Source organism: Pseudophryne corroboree, chromosome 9, assembly GCF_028390025.1.
Source record: "Pseudophryne corroboree isolate aPseCor3 chromosome 9, aPseCor3.hap2, whole genome shotgun sequence".
Classification (NCBI taxonomy): domain Eukaryota; kingdom Metazoa; phylum Chordata; class Amphibia; order Anura; family Myobatrachidae; genus Pseudophryne; species Pseudophryne corroboree.
This window is the reverse complement of record NC_086452.1, coordinates 175,542,916-175,559,936: the sequence shown is the minus strand read 5'-3', so window position 1 is coordinate 175,559,936 and position 17,021 is coordinate 175,542,916. Positions and strand designations below refer to the sequence as shown.

Genomic DNA, 17,021 nt, shown 5'->3' with positions numbered 1-17,021 from the left:
ATTTAATACTGTAAACACACAGAAATTGTGTGAAATGCAAAATTTGTGTTCCCCACAGGAAAAGGCAGTTTGGAGGTCAAAAGGATATGGCCAGGAGTCCTCAGGACTCTGGACAGATGGACAGGGTAAGCCAGTGGCACCCAGAGCATACCTTCCAAGTCTAGCGGAAGCGGCACATCGGCTGACTCATCTAGGCAAAGAAGGAATGTGTAAGTTGGTAAGAGCTTATTGGTGCGCCCCAGGATTTTCTTCCCATGCGGGTAAAAGAGCGATGACATGTCTCACCTGCTTGAGGAAGAATATCGGAAAGGCAATACCGACAGAGCCATCCCATATCCCTCCGACAGATGGTCCTTTCCAGGTAATACAAATTAATTTCATACAATTGCCACCTTGTAGAAATTTAAAGTATGTATTGGTCTGTATTGATGTGTTCTCAAATTGGGTTGAAGCATTTCCCGCGGCCACAAATACCGCTGTATTTACTTCAAAGAAAATTGTGCAGGAATTTGTGTGTAGGTATGGTATCCCTAGAATCATTGAAAGTGATAGGGGTACCCATTTTACAGGTGAAGTCTTTCAAACAATGTGTAAGTTGATGGGAATTAATAGTAAGCTGCACACTCCGTATCGCCCCCAGGCGAGTGCGAAGGTGGAAAGAGTAAACAGCACTATTAAAAATAAATTGAGCAAGGTAATGACTGAAACAGGACTGTTATGGCCCGAAGCTTTGCCAATTGTATTATACAGCATCAGAACCACTCCCAGGTCCCCTCTTAATCTGTCTCATTTTGAAATTCTGTTTGGTCGACAACCCCATGTTATGATTAACCCCCAGGATGATTTGAAATGTAATAATCAAGTGACCGTAAAGTATTTGGTTAAGATGAGTAAGCAATTGAGGAATCAGAATGATAATCTAAAGTTGGTGATTCCTGATCTGCCAGACAGTAATTGTCATGACATTGAACCTGGGGATTATGTAATGATACGGAATTTTCTACGCTCAGGTTGCCTTATTGACAGATGGGAAGGACCATATCAAGTCTTATTGACCAGCACAACAGCATTGAAGGTTGCCGAGAGAGAGACTTGGGTCCATTCGTCTCATTGTAAAAAGGTCACTGACCCAGAGAGGTCCCGTGATAAAGAACAGACGGTAGAGGTTGTATCACTAGAGTGTCTGTTCAGGGAGGATTGAGACGACACCTGAGCGCTGAGAATAATAAGACCGGAAGCTTGTCGAGACAGATTTCTTTTTCCCATTTGTTATTTTCTCCAGTTCCCACCTCCCTCCTATTTCCTTTCCCCTTTCTTATTTTTCTCCTTTTACTCCTCTAAGATGGACTTGCCCCAAGAGACTGTGATCCGGATTTTCCTGTTGACCATGATGTTGACCAGAGCAGTCTGTTTCGGTGAGAGTACCATGGAGGTCGAGAAAGGATAGGGAATGGGTTCTGATGACCAGGATGCAGGCGTAAATTTCCAAGAGCAACATAATCTCAGAGTAAAGGCGAGTATCAGAAAACGATCTGGTAGCATTGACAATAGAAGGAATTGTGAAGGATTGTTAGCTGAAGAGAACTGCATCTGTAGGCATTGTGACAATATAGTTGAGGATGGGTGCATAAAGAAATGTCAGTCCAGTTTTAATGTCCACATGGACCGGCATCCATTGAGTGACTATCACTCCTTAGTGGGTAAAGTGTTAAACCAGACAGACTATTGGGTATGCTCTCAAGTACCTCAAGGTCATATTAAATCAGGACTAGTACCATTCCCTTTAACTGTAGGAGAGGTACTTGAGCTAAGTGGTGGGAGGCCGGTGGACAAGAGGTTTAATATCTCTAGTCCTCCTAGTTTGAAGCTCCACCAATATCATGTGGATAGGTCCTTAGTGTGCTTTAACATTTCCAATCCCCGAAAGCCGGGAAATTGGGAAGTGTCATGGAGTAATCAGACCATGACATTCTCACATAGAGCCGACAGATTGCCCATAGACACAGAACTTATACGCCAGATAGCCGACCATGGAAAATATTTCCGGTATAGGTACACTCTAGGAAGTAGGACCATGCGAGTTGGAGAAGTATCACCAGGATACTGTGCACATATCGTACAACCTGATACGTGTACTAAACAGATGGGAGAGTTAGGGTTAGGAGATTTCACATGGAAAATTTGTAACATGATAATGTCATACTCCGTCCCATATGTTCTCCCCGATGATGCATATTTCATATGCGGGAGGAAGGCATATAAGTGGCTTGCCCCAAACTCAGAGGGATTGTGCTATATTGGAAAAGTACTGCCTGAAGTAATGACTGTAACCCATAACAAAATGAAAGATATTCACTGCAGTGCCCAAGCTCCTTATACTCACACTCATTACGAGCACGTCGTTAAACGGCACCTGATAGAGAGGACAGAGCATTCAGCCTCTGATCTGATCCATGAATCCACCGGGATTCAATTCCTACTCGCGTTAGATATCACTCGTACCACCAGAGGAGTGATAAATTATAAATATATATCTGCGCTTGCAAATTTGTTAGACAATATCACCGAAATGTATGACGACACATTCAGGTACACTGGGAAAGAGTTACAAGCCTACAAAACAGAACTGGTTCAGCATAGGATGATTCTCAATTACCTCACAGCTGTGACATGCGGGTATTGTGTTACCCTAGCAACTCAATATGGAATAAAGTGCTGCACATACATTACAAACAGCACGGAGGACCCAGCCGAGGTCATAGACCAAAAGATGGATGACATTTTACAATTAAAGTGGGCGTTTCGAAGGAAACACAATCTCACACTCGCTGGTGTGGGTAATGAGCTGACCAGTTGGGTGTCATGGTTGAACCCACGAAATTGGCTCTCGGGTTTAGGAGAATGGGCCCAAGATATTATTATGGATGTAGGGAAATTTCTTTTGTGTATTCTGGGAGTCGTCATATTGGTTGGCCTGATATTTAGATGCATTCAGGTTTTGGCGAAGCGTAAAAGTAATACCAGGGTGATGAGTCTAAGGAGCGAGGACACTGTACTAACAACAACTAATCTGATTTATGACCCAACGATAGAGACAATGTTGTGATGAAAATGTGATTCCACGGTCCGTTTCTTTCACCCGTTTCTCCTTTGTTTTCCTCCAAGGTACAAAGACATCCGCTTGGAAGAAGAATTTGACAACCTCTTTTATACAGACCATTGATGAACTATGCTACAAGCCCCCAATTTCCCTAGTGACTTTAACTTTTACGATAGCCCAACACTTTAGAGACTGTAACTTTATGGACAATGGAACAACTTTTGCTCGTTATTTATAGCAAAAGCACCGAGAGACATCAGACAACATGTACATCAAGACAAGACATCAGACAAGACCTCAATCGGCGAATGCATATTAAACTCACATAGTTTACGACTGCATTTATAAAAATTGCTTCTTATCTTCACCTCTACAACCTTCAGGTAATGACACACATAGTCGATAGGGAATACAGATACAGATATCAGCACTCACATACCCCCCCATTCATGTATCATCAACTAAATGTGCTCCCCCATTTGTTGCAATCAAAAGCCGAAAAAGAGCTCGGTAAAGTTTGACAGTCCATCCACAGACCCATAATACGAGATAAGATGGAATTCAAATGTATACTTCGTAATACCTCGAAGCTTGATCTAAAACACGTACGGCACGATGATACATGACCCCTCAAACATGGATTCATACACACATGCTTCTACTATCTCACTAGGTCGTACCTTTTTCCCACCTGCTCCTCTCCTCCCTTTACCCAATCATAAAATTGTATTTACATTATGACATATATTTTTCTTTTTGAACTGTTTTAGGAAGTGGCAGTTATTAATGACTGCCAAAGGGTGGACTGTCAAAGTCGGAAAAATATAATGCTACACGTTGCCATATATTCACCTTATGCGCTTGCCCGCTGCACGTGCACATTCTCTCCCGTGCATGCGGATACTCGCAGCTGCGTGATGGCGCCTCCTCGGCCATGCGCTCGAGCGCGTGGTATGTGCATTTACGGTAGAGTTTGTGTGCGACTAGCGGGCGACTCAAACGTTAAATAATAAAACCAAATAGTATGTTTTATAGATAATGTTCCCCTTAATAATGACTGTAAGTTTGTTTAATGTAACTGGTCGCTGGACAGAGAAATTCCTCTTTGCATAGTACGAAGGGTCAGACAGGGTTTGAGCAGTGGTGTTTGGTACCTAACTAAAGAACATTTTATTAGAAACAATCTGGTGCTGGTTAGGTAAAGATTAATCGCTCCTGCGTATAGTTATGTCTATTAGTAGTTTCTAGACATTTTCTATATTTGCGGTTCATTATCCATGCGGCGGGAATTCTGAGATTCCCTCCCACCTGAGCAGTTTGATATAGTCACAGCCCACCTGTTCAAACTAACCTATGACCTTTTGTTATGATGCGAGGAGACATTCCTGTGTCCAATGAACAATAAGATTGTAGGTCCCTTTGTAGTATACTGTACGCAGTGTATATAAGGACAGCCAGCCTGGCCAGCTCAGTCTTCTCTCCACAAACGGTTTTCATCTTGACTAACTCGGAGCTGGTACCAGGACTGCGCAGCGATCATTCCCCAGTGTGTGTAAGTTATTCTCTGTGACCATTCTAAATCTCTGACTGTATTTGCCATATTCTCTCTCTCTGTTATTGTATAAGATTGTGACGATATTGTATATTTTTGTGTAGTTATTCTGCTTAGATATTGATGTTAGCCTGTAGTGTATGAACTGTTAACTGTTTATTTCTTTTTTACATAGCTAGATATTGTTAGTAAAGGTGTTGGAACCTTAGCAAGGTATTGTGTGTTTATTACATTGCTGAGAGTATTCAGAGTGCCTCAATCGCTCAAGAGGCTTTCATACAATAGAGGTTAATTAGCATTGCATTGTGCTCACATTACAAAACCAAGGTTTACAGTACAAACTCAACCTTTCACTGTATTGCATACAAGGTTTACTGAGTGTCATCCCGTGAGCGTCTGTGCCGCTCGTGTTCTCCTCGTGGTCACGAGCCTACGCTAGTAGCGTAGCATTACGGTAGTCGACCGCCTATAGCGTGCTCGACACCACGCGTTAAGTTGTGAGCGAGCGTGTCGCATGTGCGTCTCGACCACGGCTAAGCGTCTGCTACGCTAAGTGCGTACCCTTACGGTACCCCATACGCCAATTGCCTACTGAGTCTCTTACCCATTTTATAGTGAATGTAATAAGATAAATAGTTAGCTTTATCAGTAGGCTTTAAACCTAGGTTTGAGCACAGTGGCCAAAATGTAGTGCTCTGATTTCAACAGATTGACCATCCTTGAATCGTGGCAAAGCAAATGAAGGGCTCCATCCACAAGTCTCACATACTTAGCGGAATCTCTCCGTCTTAGCTCCTCCTTCAATTTCTCCAGCTGCTTCTGCAAAAGCCTGATGGGGGAATGACATGACTAAAGCTGGCAGTGTCTGAACTGACTTCACGTGTGGCAAGTTCGAAGGGTTGGAGAACCTTGCACAAGACGGAAATCATTCTCCACTGCGCTTGAGTCAGGTGCATTCCCCCTCCTTTGCCTATATCGTAGGTGGATGTATACGCTTAGATGGCCTTTTGCTGCTCCTCCATCCTCTGAAGCATATAGAGTGTTGAATTCCACCTTGTTACCACCTCTTGCTTCAGTTGATGGCAGGGCAGGTTCAGGAGTGTTTGCTGGCACTCCAGTTTTCGGCACATGGTGGCTGAATGTCAAAAGTGGCCCACAATTTTTTGGGCCACCAACAGCATCTCCTGCACACCTGTTATTTAAAAAAAAAAATCTGCACCACCAAATTCATTGTATGTGCAAAACATGGGTCATTCTGGAATTTACCCAGATGTAATGCACGCACAATATTGGTGGCGTTGTCCGATATCACAAATCCCCAGGAGAGTCTAAGTGGGGTAAGCCATTGTGCCATGATGTCCCTCAGTTTCCGTAAGAGATTGTCAGTGATGTGCCTCTTACAGAAAGTGGTGATACACAGCATAGCCTGCCTAGGAATGAGTTGGCATTTGCGAGATGCTGCTACTGATGCCGCTGCTGTTGTTGCTGTGGGAGGCCATACATCTACCCAGTGGGCTGTCACAGTCATATAGTCATTAGTCTGCCCTGTTCCACTTGTCCACATGTCCGTGGTTAAGTGGACATTGGGTACAACTGCATATTTTAGGACAATGAGGACACTTCTGACGTCTCTGTACATTCTCGGTATCGCCTGCCTAATGAAGTGGAACCTAGATGGGATTTGCTACCGGGGACACACTACCTCCATCAATTCTCTAAGTCCCACTGAACTAATGGCGGATACCGGACGCACGTCTAACACCAACATAGCTGTCAAGTCCTCAGTTATCCGCTTTGCAACAGGATGACTGCTGTCATATTTCATCTTCCTCACAAAGGACTACTGGACAGTCAATTGCTTAGTTGAAGTAGTACAAGTGGTCTTCTGACTTCCCCTCTGGGATGACGATCGACTCCCAGCAGCAACAACAGCAGCAGTAGGCGTACCACTCAAGGAATCTCCAGAGGAATCCCGGTTAGGAGAGGACTCCTCAGTCTTGCTAGTGACATGGCCTGCAGTACTACTGATGTTCCTCACTGAGAAAGAAGTTGACGTTGAGGGAGTTGGTGGTGTGGCTTGCAGTATCTTGGGTACAAGAAGAAGGGATTTAGGTGTCAGTGGACTGCTTACACTCTTACCCAAAGTTTCACAACTTGACACTGACTTCCGATGAATGCGCAGCAGGTGACGTATAAGGGAGGATGTTCCTAGGTGGTTAACGTCCCTACCCCTGCTTATTATGGATTGACAGAGGCAACACACGGTTTGACACCTGTTGTCCAGATTTGTGGAGAAATAATTCCACACCAAAGAGGTGGATTTTTTTGGTATTTTGCCCAGGCATCACAATGGGCTTATTCATCCCACGGACAACAGGTGTTTCCCCCGGTGCCTGATTTTAACAAACCACATCACCATCAGAATCCTCATCGTCAACTTCCTCCTCAGCGCCAGCAACACCCATATCCTCATCCTGGTGTACAGTACTTCAACAGTGACATCTTCAATTTGAATATCAAAAACTGGACTGTGGGTGTTACTTCCAGCACTTGCAGAGGGTATACAGATGGTGGAAGGAGCCACCTCTTCCCATCCAGTGTTGGGAAGGTCAGTCATCGCAACCGCTGACACACTTGGACTCTCCTTGGGGATTTGTGATACCATCTTAGAATGCACAGTTCTTTGCTGTGCTTTTGCCAGCTTAGCTCTAATTTTTCTAGCAGGAGGATGAGGGCTTCCATCGTCATGTGAAGCTGAACCACTAGTCATGAACATAGGCCAGGGCCTTAGCCGTTCCTTGCCACTTCGTGTCGTAAATGGCATATTGGCAAGTTTACGTTTCTCCTCAGACCATTTCAATTTATTTTTTTGGGTCTTTTTACTAAACTTTGGCTTTGTGGATTTTACATGCCCTCTACTATCACATTGGGCATCGGCCTTGGCAGAAGACGTTGAAGGCATCATCTATGTCATGACTAGTGGCAGCAGCTTCAGCACTAGGAGGAAGTGGTTATTGATCTTTCCCCATTTTATCCTCCAAATTTTTATTCTCCATTATTTTTCTGGAGGTATATAACAATATACAGTACAGGAGAGCGTACCTCTACACCACACAGGGTAAACCCTGTTAAATTATTTGGATTAAATATTAATAACCCCTTTATTTGGAGTAAATAATATACAGCACAGGACTTCACCACTGGACTGGATTTATATGGAATTATATGGACTTATATGGAATTATACGACAGAATCACTGGATTTATATGGCAGTACCACTGGACATATACAGTAGTATTACTGGACTTATACGCCAGTACCACTGGAATTTTACGGCAGTTTCACTGGGCTTATGAACTTGTTATGGAATTGCTGCTGGTCCTGAGAGGGATTCCAGGAGGGCACCCGGGCACGTTACTGATGGAGGGCTGAGTGCCGGGTTTTGTAACACTTCTGTGTATGTATATATATATATATATATATATATATATATATATGCAAAAAGAAAGTACAGCGCCACTTGTGAGGTAAAAATCTCAGTAAAACTATGTAAACGAATTATAAAATTTCAATAAAAAGCTAAAAGCCCACGTAACATTATGAAATGGTATCAGCCCGACCCTAAAAATGCAACACTGGTATAGTATTGTTAAAAAGTATAAGAAATATAAGAAGTATAAGAAATAGGGGTACCGGTGACAAGTGTGGCTAAAAACAAAGTTTTTGTATACTTTAAAAAAGCCAAAAGATGTTATAAAATTAAAAAAAAAAAAAATTAATATATACGAGAGTAAAAACAGTTTCAAAAATGGTTTTAAAATACAAGGAAATTTTTTCATATAAAACTATACGAGAAATAAAAGGATAGGACTTCAAAATTAACTTGAAAACAGTGGATGGTCAGTACAGGCCCAACGCGTTTCGTCTCAGCAGACTTCTTCAAGGGGTAGGGACAGAATGAAGCTGCATGTCTATTTATACCCATATCACTTAGTTAGAGGGTTGTGACATCATAATAGATCATGTGATATAATTATACATTATACGTTACAAAAGTTAACAAAGCTCATTTCACATCAAAGCTAGAGTAAGAACCAGGTCAGATATACTTAATATTACTAAATACGAGTGGATTACATCAGTAAAAAAAACATTTAAAATCATCCACAGTGCAATTTGGAGTCACTTCCGCCACACTTCCGGTGACGGAGGACTCCGCTCGTCACTTCCGCCCCACTTCCGGCGGTGACTGCACATGCGCCCGCGGTGGCTCCCGGCTTCACAGGTCCCATTGCGCATGCGCCCGCGGCTGTTCTGAGCTGCTTCTAGACAGAGGGAGGTGTTCTGGCTTCTTAAGCTGCATCAGACAGAGTCCATTTTGTGTGGGATGCTTGGAATACTTTTCAATAGGGCTGCGGCGGCCATCTTTAAGTAGATACGCGGACACTCCTAGGATCCAGGCACATCGGTTTCCATAGCAACGGGTTACATACATGGAATAATAGAAACAAGTGGTAATTTCAAAATAGTGATACATATGCATATTAGAGGCACAGTTTTCATAGCATCAGCTCAAAATAAACAGATATACTATATTTAACCATTGCCAGTATGCTAAAGGTGCTAGTGCAATATAAGTGAATCTATAAGTGACCTAAGATATTACTAATGATAATAATAGTGCAAATATAACTGTAAGGCTTATTTAGATGATACGCCCCGTGACTATTAAAATATATATATATATATATATAGAGAGAGAGAGAGAGAGAGAGAGAGAGACAGGCAGAGGTGCGGCACTCAGGGCTTAGGATAAGAACAGAATGAGGCGACCACCAAGTCAACAAACAATGTTTCAATCTTTAACGATTTTCATCAGGTAACCTGATGAAAATCGTTAAAGATTGAAACGTTGTTTGCTGACTTGGTCGTCACCTCGTTCTGTTCTTATCCTGAGCCCTGAGTGCCGCACCTCTGCCTGTATACATTTTCCCCAACAGTGAGGGCACCGGGTCAAGGTAACCATTGTATGGGAGTGCCGGACAACTCGCAATCTATATATAAATATATATATATATATATATATATATATATATATATAACAGGTGCATGAGGCTGTGTATAAGTACATCAGAGGGAACAGTGTATCCGAATATTAATAATCTGTGATATTAAAATTACCAAACTACGTGATTCTTTACTGGTGCTGTTATTTGGTGAATATTCATTGGAAATCGTCTGTCATCAATACAGTACCTGATCTTCCCAGGTAATCTCCCTCCCTGGTACTGGTCAGGCCCGGACACTGCTTAGCTTCCAAGATCAGGCGAGATTGGGCGTATTAGTGTGGTTTGACTGTACGTGAATTTTAACAGACACCATGACACCAAGAACCAGGTTGTCACTAAAATATGTGATTCTATATTGGTGCTGCTATTTGGTCAATATTTATTATACATCGACTGTCATCCTTACAGTACCTGATCTTCCCAGGTAGTCTCCCTCCCTGGTACTGGTCAGGCCCAGACACTGCTTAGCTTCCAAGATCAGACGAGATTGGGCGTACCAGTGTGGTTTGACTGTATACGGATCAAACAGACACCATGACAACAAAAAACAGGTTGTTTAAAAAATGTTTAATCGTAAAAGTGCTAACCGTGCCTTATTCCATTACGTGAGGTACAGGAAAAACAATAAAGAGAAGAGAGGGGGGTAAAGGATGCTACACCTTATAGAAAAGGTGCGATTTCGTATCCTTCATTCAAACCAGCTGGATGTAGAGTCTGTAGCTGGAAAATCCAGTACATTTCCCGTCTGGAAAGTTTATTAGCGAGGTCCCCTCCTCTCTCACCCAAGGCCACGTGTTCAATAGCCTTGAATGTAATTTGCTCTGGATTAGAATTATGTTGTAACGCAAAGTTTCTGGAAACTACATGGCTTTCCACTTTGTTTTTAATTTTCCTTATATGCTCCTGGATCCGTAATTTTAACAGTCTTTCTGTCTTTGCCACATACTTCATTTTGCAGGTACACTCCAAGAGGTAAATCACGGATGTTGTATTGCAGTTCATAAAATCTTTTATGGTGTATTCCTTATTCCCTTCTGTGCCGCTAAAAGTTTTTCTGTTCCGGTGTAGATGTCTGCATATGTTGCATTTTCCACACTTATACGAACCTGTGCATTTCAGCCTCGGAGTCTTGCAGATGGATTCTTCTCTTAACATACTTGGTGCAATAATGTCCTTCAAACTTCTTGACTTTTTGAAAATAAGTTCTGGTTGGGGCAGTAGGATCTCCTTAAGCACTGGGTCCATTAGGAGGATGTTCCAATGGGTTTTGAGTGATTTTCTTATTACTTTTTCGTGTTCACTGAAGGTAGTAATAAAGGACACTGAGTCTTTTTTCTCTTCTCTGGTTTTATACGTCAATAGATCTTCTCTGTTGAGGGTTCTTGTCTTTTCCAGAGCTGCATCTAGAATAGACCCGGGGTATCTTGTATCCTCAAACCTTTTCTTGTAGACTTCAAGTAGGTCATCACAGTCCTCAGAGCTTGTGCAGTTCCTCTTTCTTCTTGAGAATTGGGATGCCGGGATATTGTTCTTCCACCTTTCTAAATGGTTAGTCTGATAGTGTAAGTAACTATTCATGTCGACCTTCTTGATGAAATTTCTTGTGTTGACCCCTCCATTCTCTCCAGTTAGAATCAGATCTAGGTACTCCACAGATCTACTATCTACAGTAGAAGTGAAGGCGAGATTCATGTAATTGATTCCCAATGTCCTGAGGAATTTATTAAAAGTTTCTGTTGTGCCGTCCCAGATGATTAGGATGTCGTCGATGTATCGTTTATATAATATCACTTTCTCCTTGAAGACTCTTGAGTTGTAAACATATACTCTCTCCCAACTTCCCATAAATAGGTTAGCAAAACTCGGGCCAAATGTTGTTCCCATTGCTGTACCGCAGCATTGTAAATAAAACTGGTTTAAAAATGTAAAATAGTTGTGGCTATGGATAAAATGCATAAGATCACATATAAAATGTCCCTGTGGGTGCGAGTTAGGGAAGGGTCGCTTTCCAAAAAATCCCTACATGCGGCTATGCCCTTGGAATGCTCGATACATGTATACAAGGATTGGACATCCACAGTCGCCCAAATGTAGGTGTTTTTCCACTCCACCGTTCTTACTATGTTAAGTACCAATGTAGTGTCTTTTAAAAATGATGGAAGCTCTTTCACATACTTTTTTAAGAACACATCAACATACTCTGATAAGTTTGCGGTGAGCGACCCTATCCCTGTCACTATTGGTCTGCCCGGTGGGTTAGTCAAGGATTTATGTATTTTTGGCAGGAAGTAAAATATGGGGGTAATGGGATTAGACTGCATCAAATATTGATATTCATCTTTGGTTAGTACATTACTCCGGAGGCCATGTAAAAGTAGAGTTCTAAGCTCATCTACAAAAGCTTCTTTCGGGTCACTTTGTAACGGTATTTATGAATTTGTGTCTCCCAAAAATCTTTGTGCCTCCTTGGTACATGCCTCATGGTCCATAATAACTAATCCCCCCCTTTGTCAGCTTGTTTTATAACAATATTGTTATTTTTCTGTAATTTCTTCAAAGCTTCACACTCCCGATTATTCATATTCTTCTCCTTGACTGGTTTCAGTTCTGTGTCACATAAATCCTTCTTCACCAAATCATAAAAAATGCTAACATTGTTGCCTTTGGATTCCAAGGGATAATATTTAGATGTTGGTTTTAAACCGGACTTGGATCTGTCTTCATAATTACTAATGACGGCTTCTTCTTTCCTCAAAAAATGTCTTTTAAACGTTAATTTCCGTATAAATTTATTTAAGTCAATAAAAGTCTCAAATTTACTTAAACCACTCGTAGGTGCGAATGATAGTCCTTTATTCAGAAGTGTCACCTCAGGTTTGGTTAAAACGTGCTTGGACAGGTTAAATATGCCTTTACTTTGTGGTTCGGCTATTACAGGTTCCTTCTCTTTTGTTCTCTCCCTCCTGCCGCCCCGTTTTCCTCTTCTTCTAGGAACCTTCTTTTCATTGGTGAAGTCTGTCTGCCATCCTCCTTCACCATGTTTCTTACTGTGTCTTTTGTTCGTGCACCCATTCTTAAAGATAAAAAATCCTGGTCACCCGTTGAATCCCTTCTTTGCAGAGCTGTAAACCTGTTGGTCATTCTTATGTGTGGGCTTGATGTAGAGTCTGTACTCATGTTTCTAGTGGTTCTCCCTCTATTCGGTACTGTTTTCCAATGATACCTTCCTGTCCCATTGGACTGGTCCCGTGCCCTGAATTTGCTCCAACTTTTTGTCTGTCCTTGATTGTAGTCATTCTTGTCCCTAATAAACTTTTTTCTTTTCCTTTTATGACCTCCCCTTCAATATGTTCAAGCTTCTTGTTAAGAACTTTTTCATTTATTTGATATTCGTCCTTATCCTTGAAGCTGAGCATCTCAGACTCATTCGGTTTAATCTCAGCTTCCAATTCCACCAGGACATGTTTCTTTTTCATGATAAGTAATTTCATTAGATCAATAGAACATCTGTGTAAAATAGAGTCCCATTCCTCTATAAATTCCGTATCCATGTTCCCAAACGTGGGTTGTTTTAGAATTCTCAGACCTCTAGGTACTCGGTTAACTGAGATATAATGTTCAAGTCCTTTCACATCCCACCATTCCTTTTTCTCTAACGTCCTAGTGGATGCTGGGGACTCCGAAAGGACCATGGGGAATAGCGGCTCCGCAGGAGACTGGGCACAAAAGTAAAAAGCTTTAGGACTACCTGGTGTGCACTGGCTCCTCCCCCTATGACCCTCCTCCAAGCCTCAGTTAGATTTTTGTGCCCGAACGAGACGGGTGCAGGCTAAGGGGCTCTCCTGAGCTGCTTAGTGTAAAAGTTTAAAGTAGGTTTTTTTATTTTCAGTGAGACCTGCTGGCAACAGGCTCACTGCACCGAAAATCGGCGGCAGAAGACGTCCTGTCTTCAATCAGGTAGCGCACAGCACCGCAGCTGTGCGCCATTGCTCTCAGCACACTTCACACTCTCATCCCATACTGTGATCACACTCCAAGCACCTATCAATGTCAATCCAACTTGATTGAAGTCCAGTTAGACCAATAAGGAACAGACAAAACCAAAAGGAGGCGGATACTGACACGCAAACCAATGAGATTGAATCAATCCCCCCTTTTTAAGGGAGACCCGATCCATGAACATTACCTACACATCCCTGGAAGAAGACCCCTAGAGGGTTGAAACGCGTTGGGCCTATACCTTCAGACTACCTCATCCACATTGAAACCGCACTGACAGCACGAGCCGCAGAAATCCTGCAGAACATTGCCGAGCGGGGATCACGTGATTCCCCTACCCGGAAGCAGACACCAGCGACGGAGAAACATCAGAAGGAGGAAGGTAAGCCGGTGGGGTGTATTGCCGAGTCGACCAGCGTAGGAGGGGGGAGAGAGAGGTAGCAGCTCCGGGCCCGGCGGATGAAGCGCAGTGACGGCTCTAAACAAGCCTACACTGCGGATCACCGCTAGTTCAATCCCTGTGGTGGCTGGATCCTCCATCACTGTCCGAACCAGGACAGGGTGAGTGCGTCCTCCCACGGGGCATACACAGTCCGGTACTCCCTGTCCCCTTACCCTCCCCGCACCAGGCGCACCAGGCGCACCCAGAACCCCGGGGAAACACCGCAATCACCGTTAAGCAAGTCACCATCAGCCTGCTCGAACCGTGCAGTCAGCGGGACGCCGCTGACTACTATGTGAATGACTTTTAATGCTGCACAACTATTTAAATAACTTAATCAGCTGGGTCACAGCCAAAGAGACAATTCCTCTGTTTTCCTTTGATTTTTTTTTATTTTTTCACTTTTTTCATTTTTTTCATTTTTTTCATTCTTTATAATTTTCCTCCTTTTTTTCAGCCTGTACGGTTTTTCAACATTTTTTCCTCTTGATATATATATATATATATACAGTTTTTTCAAGCAATATATATATATATATAATCTCGATCATATATATGTATATATATTTTTTTTTTCAAACCATACACTCATAATTTCTGAATGCATGTACACGAAATATATGCTTGTGTACTTTATTAACAATAAAAACCTTGAATTATTTTTCAGAATTCTAGTTTCACAGCATCATCATTTACACATTCGCACAGGTTGAGCGCTACAACATATGAATTAACACTTCACACTCCGGTCACTGAGGGTGCAGGGCGCTGGGGGGGGGGCGCCCTGAGACGCTATAAAAAACCTTTTTTTTGGCAAAAAAATACATCACATATAGCTCCTGGGCTATATGGATGCATTTAACCCCTGCCAATTTTTCCATTAAAAAGCGGGAGAAAGGCCGCCGTGACACTGGCGCCATTTTTTCCTCACAGCTCCGTTGGAGGAAGGCTCCCTGACTCTCCCCTGCAGTCCTGCACTACAGAAACAGGGTAAAACAAGAGAGGGGGGGCACTAAATTGGCATATTAATATATACAGCAGCTATATTAGGGAAAAACACTTATATAAGGTTATCCCTGTATATATATAGTGCTCTGGTGTGTGCTGGCAAACTCTCCCTCTGTCTCCCCAAAGGGCTAGTGGGGTCCTGTCCTCTATCAGAGCATTCCCTGTGTGTGTGTGCTGTGTGTCGGTACGCTGTGTCGACATGTATGAGGAGGAAAATGGTGTGGAGGCAGAGCAATTGCCTGTGTTAGTGATGTCACCCCCTAGGGAGTCGACACCTGACTGGATGGTCTTATGGAAAGAATTACGTGATAGTGTCGGCACTTTACAAAAGACTGTTGACGACATGAGACAGCCGGCAAATCAGTTAATACCTGTACAGGCGTCTCAAACACCGTCAGGGGCTATAAAACGCCCGTTACCTCAGGTCGATACAGACACTGACACGGACACTGACTCCAGTGTCGACGGTGAGGAAACAAACGTATTTTCCAGTAGGGCCACACGTTACATGATCACGGCAATGAAGGAGGTTTTGAACATTTCTGATACTACAAGTACCACAACAAAGGGTATTATGTGGGGTGTGAAAAAACTACCCGTAGTTTTTCCTGAATCAGATGAATGAAATGAGGTGTGTGATGAAGCGTGGGTTTCCCCCGATAAAAAACTGCTAATTTCTAAAAAATTATTGGCATTATACCCTTTCCCGCCAGAGGTTAGGGCGCGTTGGGAAACACCCCCTAGAGTGGATAAGGCGCTCACACGCTTATCAAAACAAGTGGCGTTACCGTCTCCTGATACGGCCGCCCTCAAGGAACCAGCTGATAGGAAGCTGAAAAATATCCTAAAAAGTATATACACACATACTGGTATTATACTGCGACCAGCAATCGCCTCAGCCTTGATGTGCAGTGCTGGGGTGGCTTGGTCGGATTCCCTGACTGAAAATATTGATACCCTGGACAGGGACAATATATTATTGACTATAGAGCATTTAAAGGATGCATTTCTATATATGCGTGATGCACAGAGGGATATTTGCACTCTGGCATCAAGAGTAAGTGCGATGTCCATTTCTGCCAGAAGAGGGTTATGGACGCGACAGTGGTCAGGTGATGCGGATTCCAAACGGCATATGGAAGTATTGCCGTATAAAGGGGAGGAGTTATTTGGGGTCGGTCTATCGGACCTGGTGGCCACGGCAACGGCTGGGAAATCCACCTTTTTACCCCAAGTCACCTCACAGCAGAAAAAGATACCGTCTTTTCAGGCTCAGTCCTTTCGTCCCCATAAGGGCAAGCGGGCAAAAGGCCACTCATATCTGCCCCGGGGCAGAGGAAGGGGAAAAAGACTGCAGCAGACAGCCTCTTCCCACGAACAGAAGCCCTCCCCCGCTTCTGCCAAGTCCTCAGCATGACGCTGGGGCCTTACAAGCGGACTCAGGCAAGACGGTGGGGGCCCATCTCAAGAATTTCAGCGCGCAGTGGGCTCACTCGCAAGTGGACCCCTGGATCCTGCAGGTAGTATCTCAGGGGTACAAATTGGAATTCGAGACGTCTCCCCCTCGCCGGTTCCTGAAGTCTGCTTTACCAACGTCTCCCCCCGACAGGGAGGCGGTATTGGAAGCCATTCACAAGCTGTATTCCCAGCAAGTGATAATCAAGGTACCCTTCCTACAAAAGGGAAAGGGGTATTATTCCACACTGTTTGTGGTACCGAAGCCGGACGGCTCGGTGAGACCCATTTTAAATCTGAAATCCTTGAACACTTACATAAAAAGGTTCAAGTTCAAGATGGAGTCACTCAGAGCAGTGATAGCGAACCTAGAAGAAGGGGACTATATGGTGTCT

At 43.2% G+C, this 17,021-nt stretch overlaps 1 pseudogene; it reads right to left on the bottom strand.

Annotated features, from left to right (window-relative positions):
* Positions 1-10,121: 10,121 nt before the first annotated feature.
* LOC134964537 (5S ribosomal RNA) lies at positions 10,122-10,240 on the bottom strand (annotated as a pseudogene).
* Positions 10,241-17,021: the final 6,781 nt, after the last annotated feature.